General features: G+C 35.2%; 20 pseudogenes; all 20 read left to right on the top strand.

Moving 5' to 3' along the window:
• The first annotated feature begins 6 nt into the window (after window positions 1–6).
• Window positions 7–125, top strand: LOC145645034 (5S ribosomal RNA; annotated as a pseudogene).
• Window positions 126–806: 681 nt separating this feature from the next.
• On the top strand, window positions 807–927 carry LOC145645601 (5S ribosomal RNA; annotated as a pseudogene).
• Window positions 928–1,499: 572 nt separating this feature from the next.
• LOC145644357 (5S ribosomal RNA) lies at window positions 1,500–1,618 on the top strand (annotated as a pseudogene).
• Window positions 1,619–2,411: 793 nt separating this feature from the next.
• Window positions 2,412–2,532, top strand: LOC145645694 (5S ribosomal RNA; annotated as a pseudogene).
• Window positions 2,533–3,103: 571 nt separating this feature from the next.
• Window positions 3,104–3,222, top strand: LOC145645035 (5S ribosomal RNA; annotated as a pseudogene).
• A 902-nt stretch (window positions 3,223–4,124) lies between these two features.
• On the top strand, window positions 4,125–4,245 carry LOC145645696 (5S ribosomal RNA; annotated as a pseudogene).
• A 571-nt stretch (window positions 4,246–4,816) lies between these two features.
• Window positions 4,817–4,935, top strand: LOC145645036 (5S ribosomal RNA; annotated as a pseudogene).
• A 681-nt stretch (window positions 4,936–5,616) lies between these two features.
• On the top strand, window positions 5,617–5,735 carry LOC145644691 (5S ribosomal RNA; annotated as a pseudogene).
• Window positions 5,736–6,527: 792 nt separating this feature from the next.
• On the top strand, window positions 6,528–6,648 carry LOC145645697 (5S ribosomal RNA; annotated as a pseudogene).
• Window positions 6,649–7,218: 570 nt separating this feature from the next.
• LOC145644964 (5S ribosomal RNA) lies at window positions 7,219–7,337 on the top strand (annotated as a pseudogene).
• Window positions 7,338–7,800: 463 nt separating this feature from the next.
• LOC145645602 (5S ribosomal RNA) lies at window positions 7,801–7,921 on the top strand (annotated as a pseudogene).
• Window positions 7,922–8,602: 681 nt separating this feature from the next.
• LOC145643914 (5S ribosomal RNA) lies at window positions 8,603–8,721 on the top strand (annotated as a pseudogene).
• A 1,123-nt stretch (window positions 8,722–9,844) lies between these two features.
• Window positions 9,845–9,963, top strand: LOC145645149 (5S ribosomal RNA; annotated as a pseudogene).
• Window positions 9,964–10,755: 792 nt separating this feature from the next.
• Window positions 10,756–10,874, top strand: LOC145643915 (5S ribosomal RNA; annotated as a pseudogene).
• Window positions 10,875–11,666: 792 nt separating this feature from the next.
• Window positions 11,667–11,785, top strand: LOC145643916 (5S ribosomal RNA; annotated as a pseudogene).
• A 684-nt stretch (window positions 11,786–12,469) lies between these two features.
• On the top strand, window positions 12,470–12,590 carry LOC145645603 (5S ribosomal RNA; annotated as a pseudogene).
• Window positions 12,591–13,271: 681 nt separating this feature from the next.
• LOC145643917 (5S ribosomal RNA) lies at window positions 13,272–13,390 on the top strand (annotated as a pseudogene).
• Window positions 13,391–13,853: 463 nt separating this feature from the next.
• Window positions 13,854–13,974, top strand: LOC145645920 (5S ribosomal RNA; annotated as a pseudogene).
• A 1,007-nt stretch (window positions 13,975–14,981) lies between these two features.
• Window positions 14,982–15,100, top strand: LOC145644578 (5S ribosomal RNA; annotated as a pseudogene).
• Window positions 15,101–15,670: 570 nt separating this feature from the next.
• On the top strand, window positions 15,671–15,791 carry LOC145645604 (5S ribosomal RNA; annotated as a pseudogene).
• Window positions 15,792–16,103: the final 312 nt, after the last annotated feature.

Here is a 16,103-nt window from a genome sequence, read left to right on the forward strand (position 1 = left end):
TTTAAGGTTTACGGCCATACCAGCTTCAGAACGTCCAATCTCATCTGAACTTGGAAGCTAAGCAAGTTTGTGCCTGAATAGCACTGAGGTGGGACCCTATCTAGGAATACCAGGTGCTGTAAGCTTTTCTTGCATCACTTTAATTTACTTTCAAGCTGACATGCTCAAATGTGAAGTGCAGTGATTAATAAAAAAACCTATCTGTTAGCACCTGGGAATAGCAGATGCTGTAAGTTTTTTTTGCATCACTTTCATTTACTCTCCAACTCACATGCCTGAATGTGAAGTGCAGTGATTCATCAAAAAACTATCTGTTAGCACCTGGGAATAGCAGATGCTGTAAGTTTTTCTTGCATCACTTTAATTTAATATGCAACTGACATGCTTGTATGTGAAGTGTACAGATTAAATAGAAATATTTTAGTAGCAGGGAATTGGCAGGTGCTGTAAGATTTTATTGCATCCCTTAAATTTATGTTCAAGCTATCAAGCTCAAATTTGAAGTGCAGTGAATAATTAAATCAAACTATCTGTTAGCACCTGGGAATAGCAGATGCTGTAAATTTTTATTGCATCACTTTAATTTACTCTCCAACTGACATGCTTGAATGTGAAGTGCAGTGATTAATAAAAAAACTGTCTGTTAGTGCCTCCGAATACCAGATGTTGTAAGATTTTATTGCATTATTTTAATTTACTTTCAAGATAACATTCTAGAATGTCAAGTGCAGGGATTAATAAAAAAAATGTCAGATTGGTCTTTGATCATATTTTCTATGATTAGGCAATTTGAGTAAGTGTTTAAGGTTTACGGCCATACCAGCTTCAGCACGCCTCCAATCTCATCTGAACTTGGAAGCTAAGCAAGTTTGTGCCTGGATAGTACTGAGTTGGGACCCTACCTAAGAATACCATGTGCTGTAAGCTTTTCTTGCATCACTTTAATTTACTTTCAAGCTGATATTCTCAAATGTGAAGTGCAGTGATTAATAAAAAAAACTATCTGTTAGCTCCTGGGAATAGCAGATGCTGTAAGTTTTTCTTGCATCACTTTAATTTAATATGCAAATGACATGCTTGTATGTGAAGTGTACAGATTAAATAGAAATATTTTAGTAGCAGGGAATTGGCAGGTGCTGTAAGATTTTATTGCATCCCTTAAATTTATGTTCAAGCTATCAAGCTCAAATTTGAAGTGCAGTGAATAATTAAATCAAACTATCTGTTAGCACCTGGGAATAGCAGATGCTGTAAGTATTTATTGCATCACTTTAATTTACTCTCCAACTAACATGCTTGAATGTGAAGTGCAGTGATTAATAAAAAAACTGTCTGTTAGTGCCTCCGAATACCAGATGTTGTAAGCTTTTATTGCATCATTTTAATTTACTTTCAAGACAACATTCTAGAATGTCAAGTGCAGGGATTAATAAAAATAAATGTCAGATTGGTCTTTGATCATATTTTCTATGATTAGGCAATTTGAGTAAGTGTTTAAGGTTTACGGCCATACCAGCTTCAGCACGTCCAATCTCATCTGAACTTGGAAGCTAAGCAAGTTTGTGCCTGAATAGTACTGAGGTGGGACCCTATCTAGGAATAGCAGGTGCTGTAAGCTTTTCTTGCATCTCTTTAATTTACTTTCAAGCTGACATGCTCAAATGTGAAGTGCAGTGATTAATAAAAAAACCTATCTGTTAGCACCTGGGAATAGCAGATGCTGTAAGTTTTTTTTGCATCACTTTCATTTACTCTCCAACTCACATGCCTGAATGTGAAGTGCAGTGATTCATCAAAAAACTATCTTTTAGCACCTTGGACTATGAGATGCTGTAAGCTTCTCTTGCATCACATTAATTTACTTTCAAGATGACATGCTAGGATGTGAAGTGCAGTGATTAATTAAAAAAAACTATCTGTTAGCACCTGGGAATAGCAGATGCTGTAAGTTTTTCTTGCATCACTTTAATTTAATATGCAACTGACATGCTTGTATGTGAAGTGTACAGATTAAATAGAAATATTTTAGTAGCAGGGAATTGGCAGGTGCTGTAAGATTTTATTGCATCCCTTAAATTTATGTTCAAGCTATCAAGCTCAAATTTGAAGTGCAGTGAATAATTAAATCAAACTATCTGTTAGCACCTGGGAATAGCAGATGCTGTAAATTTTTATTGCATCACTTTAATTTACTCTCCAACTGACATGCTTGAATGTGAAGTGCAGTGATTAATAAAAAAACTGTCTGTTAGTGCCTCCGAATACCAGATGTTGTAAGATTTTATTGCATTATTTTAATTTACTTTCAAGATAACATTCTAGAATGTCAAGTGCAGGGATTAATAAAAAAAATGTCAGATTGGTCTTTGATCATATTTTCTATGATTAGGCAATTTGCGTAAGTGTTTAAGGTTTACGGCCATACCAGCTTCAGCACGCCTCCAATCTCATCTGAACTTGGAAGCTAAGCAAGTTTGTGCCTGGATAGTACTGAGTTGGGACCCTGCCTAAGAATACCATGTGCTGTAAGCTTTTCTTGCATCACTTTAATTTACTTTCAAGCTGATATTCTCAAATGTGAAGTGCAGTGATTAATAAAAAAAACTATCTGTTAGCACCTGGGAATAGCAGATGCTGTAAGTTTTTCTTGCATCACTTTAATTTAATATGCAAATGACATGCTTGTATGTGAAGTGTACAGATTAAATAGAAATATTTTAGTAGCAGGGAATTGGCAGGTGCTGTAAGATTTTATTGCATCCCTTAAATTTATGTTCAAGCTATCAAGCTCAAATTTGAAGTGCAGTGAATAATTAAATCAAACTATCTGTTAGCACCTGGGAATAGCAGATGCTGTAAGTATTTATTGCATCACTTTAATTTACTCTCCAACTAACATGCTTGAATGTGAAGTGCAGTGATTAATAAAAAAACTGTCTGTTAGTGCCTCCGAATACCAGATGTTGTAAGCTTATATTGCATCATTTTAATTTACTTCAAGACAACATTCTAGAATGTCAAGTGCAGGGATTAATAAAAAAAAATGTCAGATTGGTCTTTGATCATATTTTCTATGATTAGGCAATTTGAGTAAGTGTTTAAGGTTTACGGCCATACCAGCTTCAGAACGTCCAATCTCATCTGAACTTGGAAGCTAAGCAAGTTTGTGCCTGAATAGCACTGAGGTGGGACCCTATCTAGGAATACCAGGTGCTGTAAGCTTTTCTTGCATCACTTTAATTTACTTTCAAGCTGACATGCTCAAATGTGAAGTGCAGTGATTAATAAAAAAACCTATCTGTTAGCACCTGGGAATAGCAGATGCTGTAAGTTTTTTTTGCATCACTTTCATTTACTCTCCAACTCACATGCCTGAATGTGAAGTGCAGTGATTCATCAAAAAACTATCTGTTAGCACCTGGGAATAGCAGATGCTGTAAGTTTTTCTTGCATCACTTTAATTTAATATGCAACTGACATGCCTGAATGTGAAGTGCAGTGATTCATCAAAAAACTATCTTTTAGCACCTTGGACTATGAGATGCTGTAAGCTTCTCTTGCATCACTTTAATTTACTTTCAAGATGACATGCTAGTATGTGAAGTGCAGTGATTAATTAAAAAAAACTATCTGTTAGCACCTGGGAATAGCAGATGCTGTAAGTTTTTCTTGCATCACTTTAATTTAATATGCAACTGACATGCTTGTATGTGAAGTGTACAGATTAAATAGAAATCTTTTAGTACCAGGGAATAGCAGGTGCTGTATGATTTTATTGCATCCCTTAAATTTATGTTCAAGCTATCAAGCTCAAATTTGAAGTGCAGTGAATAATTAAATCAAACTATCTGTTAGCACCTGGGAATAGCAGATGCTGTAAATTTTTATTGCATCACTTTAATTTACTCTCCAACTGACATGCTTGAATGTGAAGTGCAGTGATTAATAAAAAAACTGTCTGTTAGTGCCTCCGAATACCAGATGTTGTAAGATTTTATTGCATTATTTTAATTTACTTTCAAGATAACATTCTAGAATGTCAAGTGCAGGGATTAATAAAAAAAATGTCAGATTGGTCTTTGATCATATTTTCTATGATTAGGCAATTTGCGTAAGTGTTTAAGGTTTACGGCCATACCAGCTTCAGCACGCCTCCAATCTCATCTGAACTTGGAAGCTAAGCAAGTTTGTGCCTGGATAGTACTGAGTTGGGACCCTGCCTAAGAATACCATGTGCTGTAAGCTTTTCTTGCATCACTTTAATTTACTTTCAAGCTGATATTCTCAAATGTGAAGTGCAGTGATTAATAAAAAAAACTATCTGTTAGCACCTGGGAATAGCAGATGCTGTAAGTTTTTCTTGCATCACTTTAATTTAATATGCAAATGACATGCTTGTATGTGAAGTGTACAGATTAAATAGAAATATTTTAGTAGCAGGGAATTGGCAGGTGCTGTAAGATTTTATTGCATCCCTTAAATTTATGTTCAAGCTATCAAGCTCAAATTTGAAGTGCAGTGAATAATTAAATCAAACTATCTGTTAGCACCTGGGAATAGCAGATGCTGTAAGTATTTATTGCATCACTTTAATTTACTCTCCAACTAACATGCTTGAATGTGAAGTGCAGTGATTAATAAAAAAACTGTCTGTTAGTGCCTCCGAATACCAGATGTTGTAAGCTTATATTGCATCATTTTAATTTACTTCAAGACAACATTCTAGAATGTCAAGTGCAGGGATTAATAAAAAAAAATGTCAGATTGGTCTTTGATCATATTTTCTATGATTAGGCAATTTGAGTAAGTGTTTAAGGTTTACGGCCATACCAGCTTCAGAACGTCCAATCTCATCTGAACTTGGAAGCTAAGCAAGTTTGTGCCTGAATAGCACTGAGGTGGGACCCTATCTAGGAATACCAGGTGCTGTAAGCTTTTCTTGCATCACTTTAATTTACTTTCAAGCTGACATGCTCAAATGTGAAGTGCAGTGATTAATAAAAAAACCTATCTGTTAGCACCTGGGAATAGCAGATGCTGTAAGTTTTTTTTGCATCACTTTCATTTACTCTCCAACTCACATGCCTGAATGTGAAGTGCAGTGATTCATCAAAAAACTATCTGTTAGCACCTGGGAATAGCAGATGCTGTAAGTTTTTCTTGCATCACTTTAATTTAATATGCAACTGACATGCTTGTAAGTGAAGTGTACAGATTAAATAGAAATCTATTAGTACCAGGGAACAGCAGGTGCTGTAAGATTTTATTGCATCCCTTAAATTTATGTTCAAGCTATCAAGCTCAAATTTGAAGTGCAGTGAATAATTAAATCAAACTATCTGTTAGCACCTGGGAATAGCAGATGCTGTAAGTATTTATTGCATCACTTTAATTTACTCTCCAACTAACATGCTTGAATGTGAAGTGCAGTGATTAATAAAAAAACTGTCTGTTAGTGCCTCCGAATACCAGATGTTGTAAGCTTTTATTGCATCATTTTAATTTACTTTCAAGACAACATTCTAGAATGTCAAGTGCAGGGATTAATAAAAAAAAATGTCAGATTGGTCTTTGATCATATTTTCTATGATTAGGCAATTTGAGTAAGTGTTTAAGGTTTACGGCCATACCTGCTTCAGCACGTCCAATCTCATCTGAACTTGGAAGCTAAGCAAGTTTGTGCCTGAATAGTACTGAGGTGGGACCCTATCTAGGAATAGCAGGTGCTGTAAGCTTTTCTTGCATCACTTTAATTTAGTTTCAAGCTGACATGCTCAAATGTGAAGTGCAGTGATTAATAAAAAAACCTATCTGTTAGCACCTGGGAATAGCAGATGCTGTAAGTTTTTTTTGCATCACTTTCATTTACTCTCCAACTCACATGCCTGAATGTGAAGTGCAGTGATTCATCAAAAAACTATCTTTTAGCACCTTGGACTATGAGATGCTGTAAGCTTCTCTTGCATCACATTAATTTACTTTCAAGATGACATGCTAGGATGTGAAGTGCAGTGATTAATTAAAAAAAACTATCTGTTAGCACCTGGGAATAGCAGATGCTGTAAGTTTTTCTTGCATCACTTTAATTTAATATGCAACTGACATGCTTGTATGTGAAGTGTACAGATTAAATAGAAATATTTTGTAGCAGGGAATTGGCAGGTGCTGTAAGATTTTATTGCATCCCTTAAATTTATGTTCAAGCTATCAAGCTCAAATTTGAAGTGCAGTGAATAATTAAATCAAACTATCTGTTAGCACCTGGGAATAGCAGATGCTGTAAATTTTTATTGCATCACTTTAATTTACTCTCCAACTGACATGCTTGAATGTGAAGTGCAGTGATTAATAAAAAAACTGTCTGTTAGTGCCTCCGAATACCAGATGTTGTAAGATTTTATTGCATTATTTTAATTTACTTTCAAGATAACATTCTAGAATGTCAAGTGCAGGGATTAATAAAAAAAATGTCAGATTGGTCTTTGATCATATTTTCTATGATTAGGCAATTTGCGTAAGTGTTTAAGGTTTACGGCCATACCAGCTTCAGCACGCCTCCAATCTCATCTGAACTTGGAAGCTAAGCAAGTTTGTGCCTGGATAGTACTGAGTTGGGACCCTGCCTAAGAATACCATGTGCTGTAAGCTTTTCTTGCATCACTTTAATTTACTTTCAAGCTGATATTCTCAAATGTGAAGTGCAGTGATTAAAAAAAAAACTATCTGTTAGCACCTGGGAATAGCAGATGCTGTAAGTTTTTCTTGCATCACTTTAATTTAATATGCAAATGACATGCTTGTATGTGAAGTGTACAGATTAAATAGAAATATTTTAGTAGCAGGGAATTGGCAGGTGCTGTAAGATTTTATTGCATCCCTTAAATTTATGTTCAAGCTATCAAGCTCAAATTTGAAGTGCAGTGAATAATTAAATCAAACTATCTGTTAGCACCTGGGAATAGCAGATGCTGTAAGTATTTATTGCATCACTTTAATTTACTCTCCAACTAACATGCTTGAATGTGAAGTGCAGTGATTAATAAAAAAACTGTCTGTTAGTGCCTCCGAATACCAGATGTTGTAAGCTTATATTGCATCATTTTAATTTACTTCAAGACAACATTCTAGAATGTCAAGTGCAGGGATTAATAAAAAAAAATGTCAGATTGGTCTTTGATCATATTTTCTATGATTAGGCAATTTGAGTAAGTGTTTAAGGTTTACGGCCATACCAGCTTCAGCACGTCCAATCTCATCTGAACTTGGAAACTAAGCAAGTTTGTGCCTGAATAGTACTGAGGTGGGACCCTATCTAGGAATACCAGGTGCTGTAAGCTTTTCTTGCATCACTTTAATTTACTTTCAAGCTGACATGCTCAAATGTGAAGTGCAGTGATTAATAAAAAAACCTATCTGTTAGCACCTGGGAATAGCAGATGCTGTAAGCTTTTCTTGCATCACTTTAATTTACTTTCAAGCTGACATGCTCAAATGTGAAGTGCAGTGATTAATAAAAAAACCTATCTGTTAGCACCTGGGAATAGCAGATGCTGTAAATTTTTATTGCATCACTTTAATTTACTCTACAACTGACATGCTTGAATGTGAAGTGCAGTGATTCATCAAAAAACTTTCTGTTAGTGCCTCCGAATACCAGATGTTGTAAGATTTTATTGCATTATTTTAATTTACTTTCAAGATAACATTCTAGAATGTCAAGTGCAGGGATTAATAAAAAAAATGTCAGATTGGTCTTTGATCATATTTTCTATGATTAGGCAATTTGAGTAAGTGTTTAAGGTTTACGGCCATACCAGCTTCAGCACGCCTCCAATCTCATCTGAACTTGGAAGCTAAGCAAGTTTGTGCCTGGATAGTACTGAGTTGGGACCCTACCTAAGAATACCATGTGCTGTAAGCTTTTCTTGCATCACTTTAATTTACTTTCAAGCTGATATTCTCAAATGTGAAGTGCAGTGATTAATAAAAAGAACTATCTGTTAGCACCTGGGAATAGCAGATGCTGTAAGTTTTTTTTGCATCACTTTCATTTACTCTCCAACTCACATGCCTGAATGTGAAGTGCAGTGATTCATCAAAAAACTATCTGTTAGCACCTGGGAATAGCAGATGCTGTAAGTTTTTCTTGCATCACTTTAATTTAATATGCAACTGACATGCTTGTAAGTGAAGTGTACAGATTAAATAGAAATCTATTAGTACCAGGGAACAGCAGGTGCTGTAAGATTTTATTGCATCCCTTAAATTTATGTTCAAGCTATCAAGCTCAAATTTGAAGTGCAGTGAATAATTAAATCAAACTATGTGTTAGCACCTGGGAATAGCAGATGCTGTAAGTATTTATTGCATCACTTTAATTTACTCTCCAACTAACATGCTTGAATGTGAAGTGCAGTGATTAATAAAAAAACTGTCTGTTAGTGCCTCCGAATACCAGATGTTGTAAGCTTTTATTGCATCATTTTAATTTACTTTCAAGACAACATTCTAGAATGTCAAGTGCAGGGATTAATAAAAAAAAATGTCAGACTGGTCTTTGATCATATTTTCTATGATTAGGCAATTTGAGTAAGTGTTTAAGGTTTACGGCCATACCAGCTTCAGCACGTCCAATCTCATCTGAACTTGGAAGCTAAGCAAGTTTGTGCCTGAATAGTACTGAGGTGGGACCCTATCTAGGAATACCAGGTGCTGTAAGCTTTTCTTGCATCACTTTAATTTACTTTCAAGCTGACATGCTCAAATGTGAAGTGCAGTGATTAATAAAAAAACCTATCTGTTAGCACCTGGGAATAGCAGATGCTGTAAGTTTTTTTTGCATCACTTTCATTTACTCTCCAACTCACATGCCTGAATGTGAAGTGCAGTGATTCATCAAAAAACTATCTTTTAGCAACTTGGACTATGAGATGCTGTAAGCTTCTCTTGCATCACATTAATTTACTTTCAAGATGACATGCTAGGATGTGAAGTGCAGTGATTAATTAAAAAAAACTATCTGTTAGCACCTGGGAATAGCAGATGCTGTAAGTTTTTCTTGCATCACTTTAATTTAATATGCAACTGACATGCTTGTATGTGAAGTGTACAGATTAAATAGAAATATTTTAGTAGCAGGGAATTGGCAGGTGCTGTAAGATTTTATTGCATCCCTTAAATTTATGTTCAAGCTATCAAGCTCAAATTTAAAGTGCAGTGAATAATTAAATCAAACTATCTGTTAGCACCTGGGAATAGCAGATGCTGTAAGTTTTTCTTGCATCACTTTAATTTACTCTCCAACTAACATGCTCAAATGTGAAGTGCAGTGATTAATAAAAAAACTATCTGTTAGCACCTGGGAATAGCAGATGCTGTAAGTTTTTCTTGCATCACTTTAATTTAATATGCAACTGACATGCTTGTAAGTGAAGTGTACAGATTAAATAGAAATATTTTAGTAGCAGGGAATTGGCAGGTGCTGTAAGATTTCATTGCATCCCCTAAATTTATGTTCAAGCTATCAAGCTCAAATTTGAAGTGCAGTGAATAATTAAATCAAACTATCTGTTAGCACCTGGGAATAGCAGATGCTGTAAGTATTTATTGCATCACTTTAATTTACTCTCCAACTAACATGCTTGAATGTGAAGTGCAGTGATTAATAAAAAAAACTGTCTGTTAGTGCCTCCGAATACCAGATGTTGTAAGCTTATATTGCATCATTTTAATTTACTTCAAGACAACATTCTAGAATGTCAAGTGCAGGTATTAATAAAAAAAAATGTCAGATTGGTCTTTGATCATATTTTCTATGATTAGGCAATTTGAGTAAGTGTTTAAGGTTTACGGCCATACCAGCTTCAGAACGTCCAATCTCATCTGAACTTGGAAGCTAAGCAAGTTTGTGCCTGAATAGCACTGAGGTGGGACCCTATCTAGGAACACCAGGTGCTGTAAGCTTTTCTTGCATCACTTTAATTTACTTTCAAGCTGACATGCTCAAATGTGAAGTGCAGTGATTAATAAAAAAACCTATCTGTTAGCACCTGGGAATAGCAGATGCTGTAAGTTTTTTTTGCATCACTTTCATTTACTCTCCAACTCACATGCCTGAATGTGAAGTGCAGTGATTCATCAAAAAACTATCTTTTAGCACCTTGGACTATGAGATGCTGTAAGCTTCTCTTGCATCACATTAATTTACTTTCAAGATGACATGCTAGGATGTGAAGTGCAGTGATTAATAAAAAAAACTATCTGTTAGCACCTGGGAATAGCAGATGCTGTAAGTTTTTCTTGCATCACTTTAATTTAATATGCAACTGACATGCTTGTATGTGAAGTGTACAGATTAAATAGAAATCTTTTAGTACCAGGGAATAGCAGGTGCTGTAAGATTTTATTGCATCCCTTAAATTTATGTTCAAGCTATCAAGCTCAAATTTGAAGTGCAGTGAATAATTAAATCAAACTATCTGTTAGCACCTGGGAATAGCAGATGCTGTAAGTATTTATTGCATCACTTTAATTTACTCTCCAACTAACATGCTTGAATGTGAAGTGCAGTGATTAATAAAAAAACTGTCTGTTAGTGCCTCCGAATACCAGATGTTGTAAGCTTTTATTGCATCATTTTAATTTACTTTCAAGACAACATTCTAGAATGTCAAGTGCAGGGATTAATAAAAAAAAATGTCAGATTGGTCTTTGATCATATTTTCTATGATTAGGCAATTTGAGTAAGTGTTTAAGGTTTACGGCCATACCAGCTTCAGCACGTCCAATCTCATCTGAACTTGGAAGCTAAGCAAGTTTGTGCCTGAATAGTACTGAGGTGGGACCCTATCTAGGAATACCAGGTGCTGTAAGCTTTTCTTGCATCACTTTAATTTACTTTCAAGCTGACATGCTCAAATGTGAAGTGCAGTGATTAATAAAAAAACCTATCTGTTAGCACCTGGGAATAGCAGATGCTGTAAGTTTTTTTTGCATCACTTTCATTTACTCTCCAACTCACATGCCTGAATGTGAAGTGCAGTGATTCATCAAAAAACTATCTTTTAGCACCTTGGACTATGAGATGCTGTAAGCTTCTCTTGCATCACATTAATTTACTTTCAAGATGACATGCTAGGATGTGAAGTGCAGTGATTAATAAAAAAAACTATCTGTTAGCACCTGGGAATAGCAGATGCTGTAAGTTTTTCTTGCATCACTTTAATTTAATATGCAACTGACATGCTTGTATGTGAAGTGTACAGATTAAATAGAAATCTTTTAGTACCAGGGAATAGCAGGTGCTGTAAGATTTTATTGCATCCCTTAAATTTATGTTCAAGCTATCAAGCTCAAATTTGAAGTGCAGTGAATAATTAAATCAAACTATCTGTTAGCACCTGGGAATAGCAGATGCTGTAAGTATTTATTGCATCACTTTAATTTACTCTCCAACTAACATGCTTGAATGTGAAGTGCAGTGATTAATAAAAAAACTGTCTGTTAGTGCCTCCGAATACCAGATGTTGTAAGCTTTTATTGCATCATTTTAATTTACTTTCAAGACAACATTCTAGAATGTCAAGTGCAGGGATTAATAAAAAAAAATGTCAGATTGGTCTTTGATCATATTTTCTATGATTAGGCAATTTGAGTAAGTGTTTAAGGTTTACGGCCATACCAGCTTCAGCACGTCCAATCTCATCTGAACTTGGAAGCTAAGCAAGTTTGTGCCTGAATAGTACTGAGGTGGGACCCTATCTAGGAATACCAGGTGCTGTAAGCTTTTCTTGCATCACTTTAATTTACTTTCAAGCTGACATGCTCAAATGTGAAGTGCAGTGATTAATAAAAAAACCTATCTGTTAGCACCTGGGAATAGCAGATGCTGTAAGTTTTTTTTGCATCACTTTCATTTACTCTCCAACTCACATGCCTGAATGTGAAGTGCAGTGATTCATCAAAAAACTATCTTTTAGCACCTTGGACTATGAGATGCTGTAAGCTTCTCTTGCATCACATTAATTTACTTTCAAGCTGACATGCTCAAATGTGAAGTGCAGTGATTAATAAAAAAACCTATCTGTTAGCACCTGGGAATAGCAGATGCTGTAAGCTTTTCTTGCATCACTTTAATTTACTTTCAAGCTGACATGCTCAAATGTGAAGTGCAGTGATTAATAAAAAAACCTATCTGTTAGCACCTGGGAATAGCAGATGCTGTAAATTTTTATTGCATCACTTTAATTTACTCTCCAACTGACATGCTTGAATGTGAAGTGCAGTGATTCATCAAAAAACTTTCTGTTAGTGCCTCCGAATACCAGATGTTGTAAGATTTTATTGCATTATTTTAATTTACTTTCAAGATAACATTCTAGAATGTCAAGTGCAGGGATTAATAAAAAAAATGTCAGATTGGTCTTTGATCATATTTTCTATGATTAGGCAATTTGAGTAAGTGTTTAAGGTTTACGGCCATACCAGCTTCAGCACGCCTCCAATCTCATCTGAACTTGGAAGCTAAGCAAGTTTGTGCCTGGATAGTACTGAGTTGGGACCCTACCTAAGAATACCATGTGCTGTAAGCTTTTCTTGCATCACTTTAATTTACTTTCAAGCTGATATTCTCAAATGTGAAGTGCAGTGATTAATAAAAAGAACTATCTGTTAGCACCTGGGAATAGCAGATGCTGTAAGTTTTTTTTGCATCACTTTCATTTACTCTCCAACTCACATGCCTGAATGTGAAGTGCAGTGATTCATCAAAAAACTATCTGTTAGCACCTGGGAATAGCAGATGCTGTAAGTTTTTCTTGCATCACTTTAATTTAATATGCAACTGACATGCTTGTAAGTGAAGTGTACAGATTAAATAGAAATCTATTAGTACCAGGGAACAGCAGGTGCTGTAAGATTTTATTGCATCCCTTAAATTTATGTTCAAGCTATCAAGCTCAAATTTGAAGTGCAGTGAATAATTAAATCAAACTATCTGTTAGCACCTGGGAATAGCAGATGCTGTAAGTATTTATTGCATCACTTTAATTTACTCTCCAACTAACATGCTTGAATGTGAAGTGCAGTGATTAATAAAAAAACTGTCTGTTAGTGCCTCCGAATACCAGATGTTGTAAGCTTTTATTGCATCATTTTAATTTACTTTCAAGACAACATTCTAGAATGTCAAGTGCAGGGATTAATAAAAAAAAATGTCAGATTGGTCTTTGATCATATTTTCTATGATTAGGCAATTTGAGTAAGTGTTTAAGGTTTACGGCCATACCAGCTTCAGCACGTCCAATCTCATCTGAACTTGGAAGCTAAGCAAGTTTGTGCCTGAATAGTACTGAGGTGGGACCCTATCTAGGAATACCAGGTGCTGTAAGCTTTTCTTGCATCACTTTAATTTACTTTCAAGCTGACATGCTCAAATGTGAAGTGCAGTGATTAATAAAAAAACCTATCTGTTAGCACCTGGGAATAGCAGATGCTGTAAGCTTTTCTTGCATCACTTTAATTTACTTTCAAGCTGACATGCTCAAATGTGAAGTGCAGTGATTAATAAAAAAACCTATCTTTTAGCACCTGGGAATAGCAGATGCTGTAAATTTTTATTGCATCACTTTAATTTACTCTCCAACTGACATGCTTGAATGTGAAGTGCAGTGATTCATCAAAAAACTTTCTGTTAGTGCCTCCGAATACCAGATGTTGTAAGATTTTATTGCATTATTTTAATTTACTTTCAAGATAACATTCTAGAATGTCAAGTGCAGGGATTAATAAAAAAAATGTCAGATTGGTCTTTGATCATATTTTCTATGATTAGGCAATTTGAGTAAGTGTTTAAGGTTTACGGCCATACCAGCTTCAGCACGCCTCCAATCTCATCTGATCTTGGAAGCTAAGCAAGTTTGTGCCTGGATAGTACTGAGTTGGGACCCTACCTAAGAATACCATGTGCTGTAAGCTTTTCTTGCATCACTTTAATTTACTTTCAAGCTGATATTCTCAAATGTGAAGTGCAGTGATTAATAAAAAGAACTATCTGTTAGCACCTGGGAATAGCAGATGCTGTAAGTTTTTTTTCATCACTTTCATTTACTCTCCAACTCACATGCCTGAATGTGAAGTGCAGTGATTCATCAAAAAACTATCTGTTAGCACCTGGGAATAGCAGATGCTGTACGTTTTTCTTGCATCACTTTAATTTAATATGCAACTGACATGCTTGTATGTGAAGTGTACAGATTAAATAGAAATATTTTAGTAGCAGGGAATTGGCAGGTGCTGTAAGATTTTATTGCATCACTTTAATTTACTTTCAAGCTGACATGCTCAAATGTGAAGTGCAGTGATTAATAAAAAAACCTATCTGTTAGCACCTGGGAATAGCAGATGCTGTAAGTTTTTTTTGCATCACTTTCATTTACTCTCCAACTCACATGCCTGAATGTGAAGTGCAGTGATTCATCAAAAAACTATCTGTTAGCACCTGGGAATAGCAGATGCTGTACGTTTTTCTTGCATCACTTTAATTTAATATGCAACTGACATGCTTGTAAGTGAAGTGTACAGATTAAATAGAAATCTATTAGTACCAGGGAATAGCAGGTGCTGTAAGATTTTATTGCATCCCTTAAATTTATGTTCAAGCTATCAAGCTCAAATTTGAAGTGCAGTGAATAATTAAATCAAACTATCTGTTAGCACCTGGGAATAGCAGATGCTGTAAGTATTTATTGCATCACTTTAATTTACTCTCCAACTAACATGCTTGAATGTGAAGTGCAGTGATTAATAAAAAAACTGTCTGTTAGTGCCTCCGAATACCAGATGTTGTAAGCTTATATTGCATCATTTTAATTTACTTCAAGACAACATTCTAGAATGTCAAGTGCAGGGATCAATAAAAAAAAATGTCAGATTGGTCTTTGATCATATTTTCTATGATTAGGCAATTTGAGTAAGTGTTTAAGGTTTACGACCATACCAGCTTCAGAACGTCCAATCTCATCTGAACTTGGAAGCTAAGCAAGTTTGTGCCTGAATAGTACTGAGGTGGGACCCTATCTAGGAATACCAGGTGCTGTAAGCTTTTCTTGCATCACTTTAATTTACTTTCAAGCTGACATGCTCAAATGTGAAGTGCAGTGATTAATAAAAAAACTATCTGTTAGCACCTGGGAATAGCAGATGCTGTAAGTTTTTCTTGCATCACTTTAATTTAATATGCAACTGACATGCTTGTATGTGAAGTGTACAGATTAAATAGAAATATTTTAGTAGCAGGGAATTGGCAGGTGCTGTAAGATTTTATTGCATGCCTTAAATTTATGTTCAAGCTATCAAGCTCAAATTTGAAGTGCAGTGAATAATTAAATCAAACTATCTGTTAGCACCTGGGAATAGCAGATGCTGTAAATTTTTATTGCATCACTTTAATTTACTCTCCAACTGACATGCTTGAATGTGAAGTGCAGTGATTCATCAAAAAACTGTCTGTTAGTGCCTCCGAATACCAGATGTTGTAAGATTTTATTGCATTATTTTAATTTACTTTCAAGATAACATTCTAGAATGTCAAGTGCAGGGATTAATAAAATAAATGTCAGATTGGTCTTTGATCATATTTTCTATGATTAGGCAATTTGAGTAAGTGTTTAAGGTTTACGGCCATACCAGCTTCAGCACGCCTCCAATCTCATCTGAACTTGGAAGCTAAGCAAGTTTGTGCCTGGATAGTACTGAGTTGGGACCCTACCTAAGAATACCATGTGCTGTAAGCTTTTCTTGCATCACTTTAATTTACTTTCAAGCTGATATTCTCAAATGTGAAGTGCAGTGATTAATTAAAAAGAACTATCTGTTAGCACCTGGGAATAGCAGATGCTGTAAGTTTTTTTTGCATCACTTTCATTTACTCTCCAACTCACATGCCTGAATGTGAAGTGCAGTGATTCATCAAAAAACTATCTGTTAGCACCTGGGAATAGCAGATGCTGTACGTTTTTCTTGCATCACTTTAATTTAATATGCAACTGACATGCTTGTAAGTGAAGTGTACAGATTAAATAGAAATCTATTAGTACCAGGGAATA

This window comes from Electrophorus electricus, chromosome 13 (assembly GCF_041902795.1).
Source record: "Electrophorus electricus isolate QZ-2024a chromosome 13, ASM4190279v1, whole genome shotgun sequence".
Classification (NCBI taxonomy): Eukaryota; Metazoa; Chordata; class Actinopteri; order Gymnotiformes; family Gymnotidae; genus Electrophorus; species Electrophorus electricus.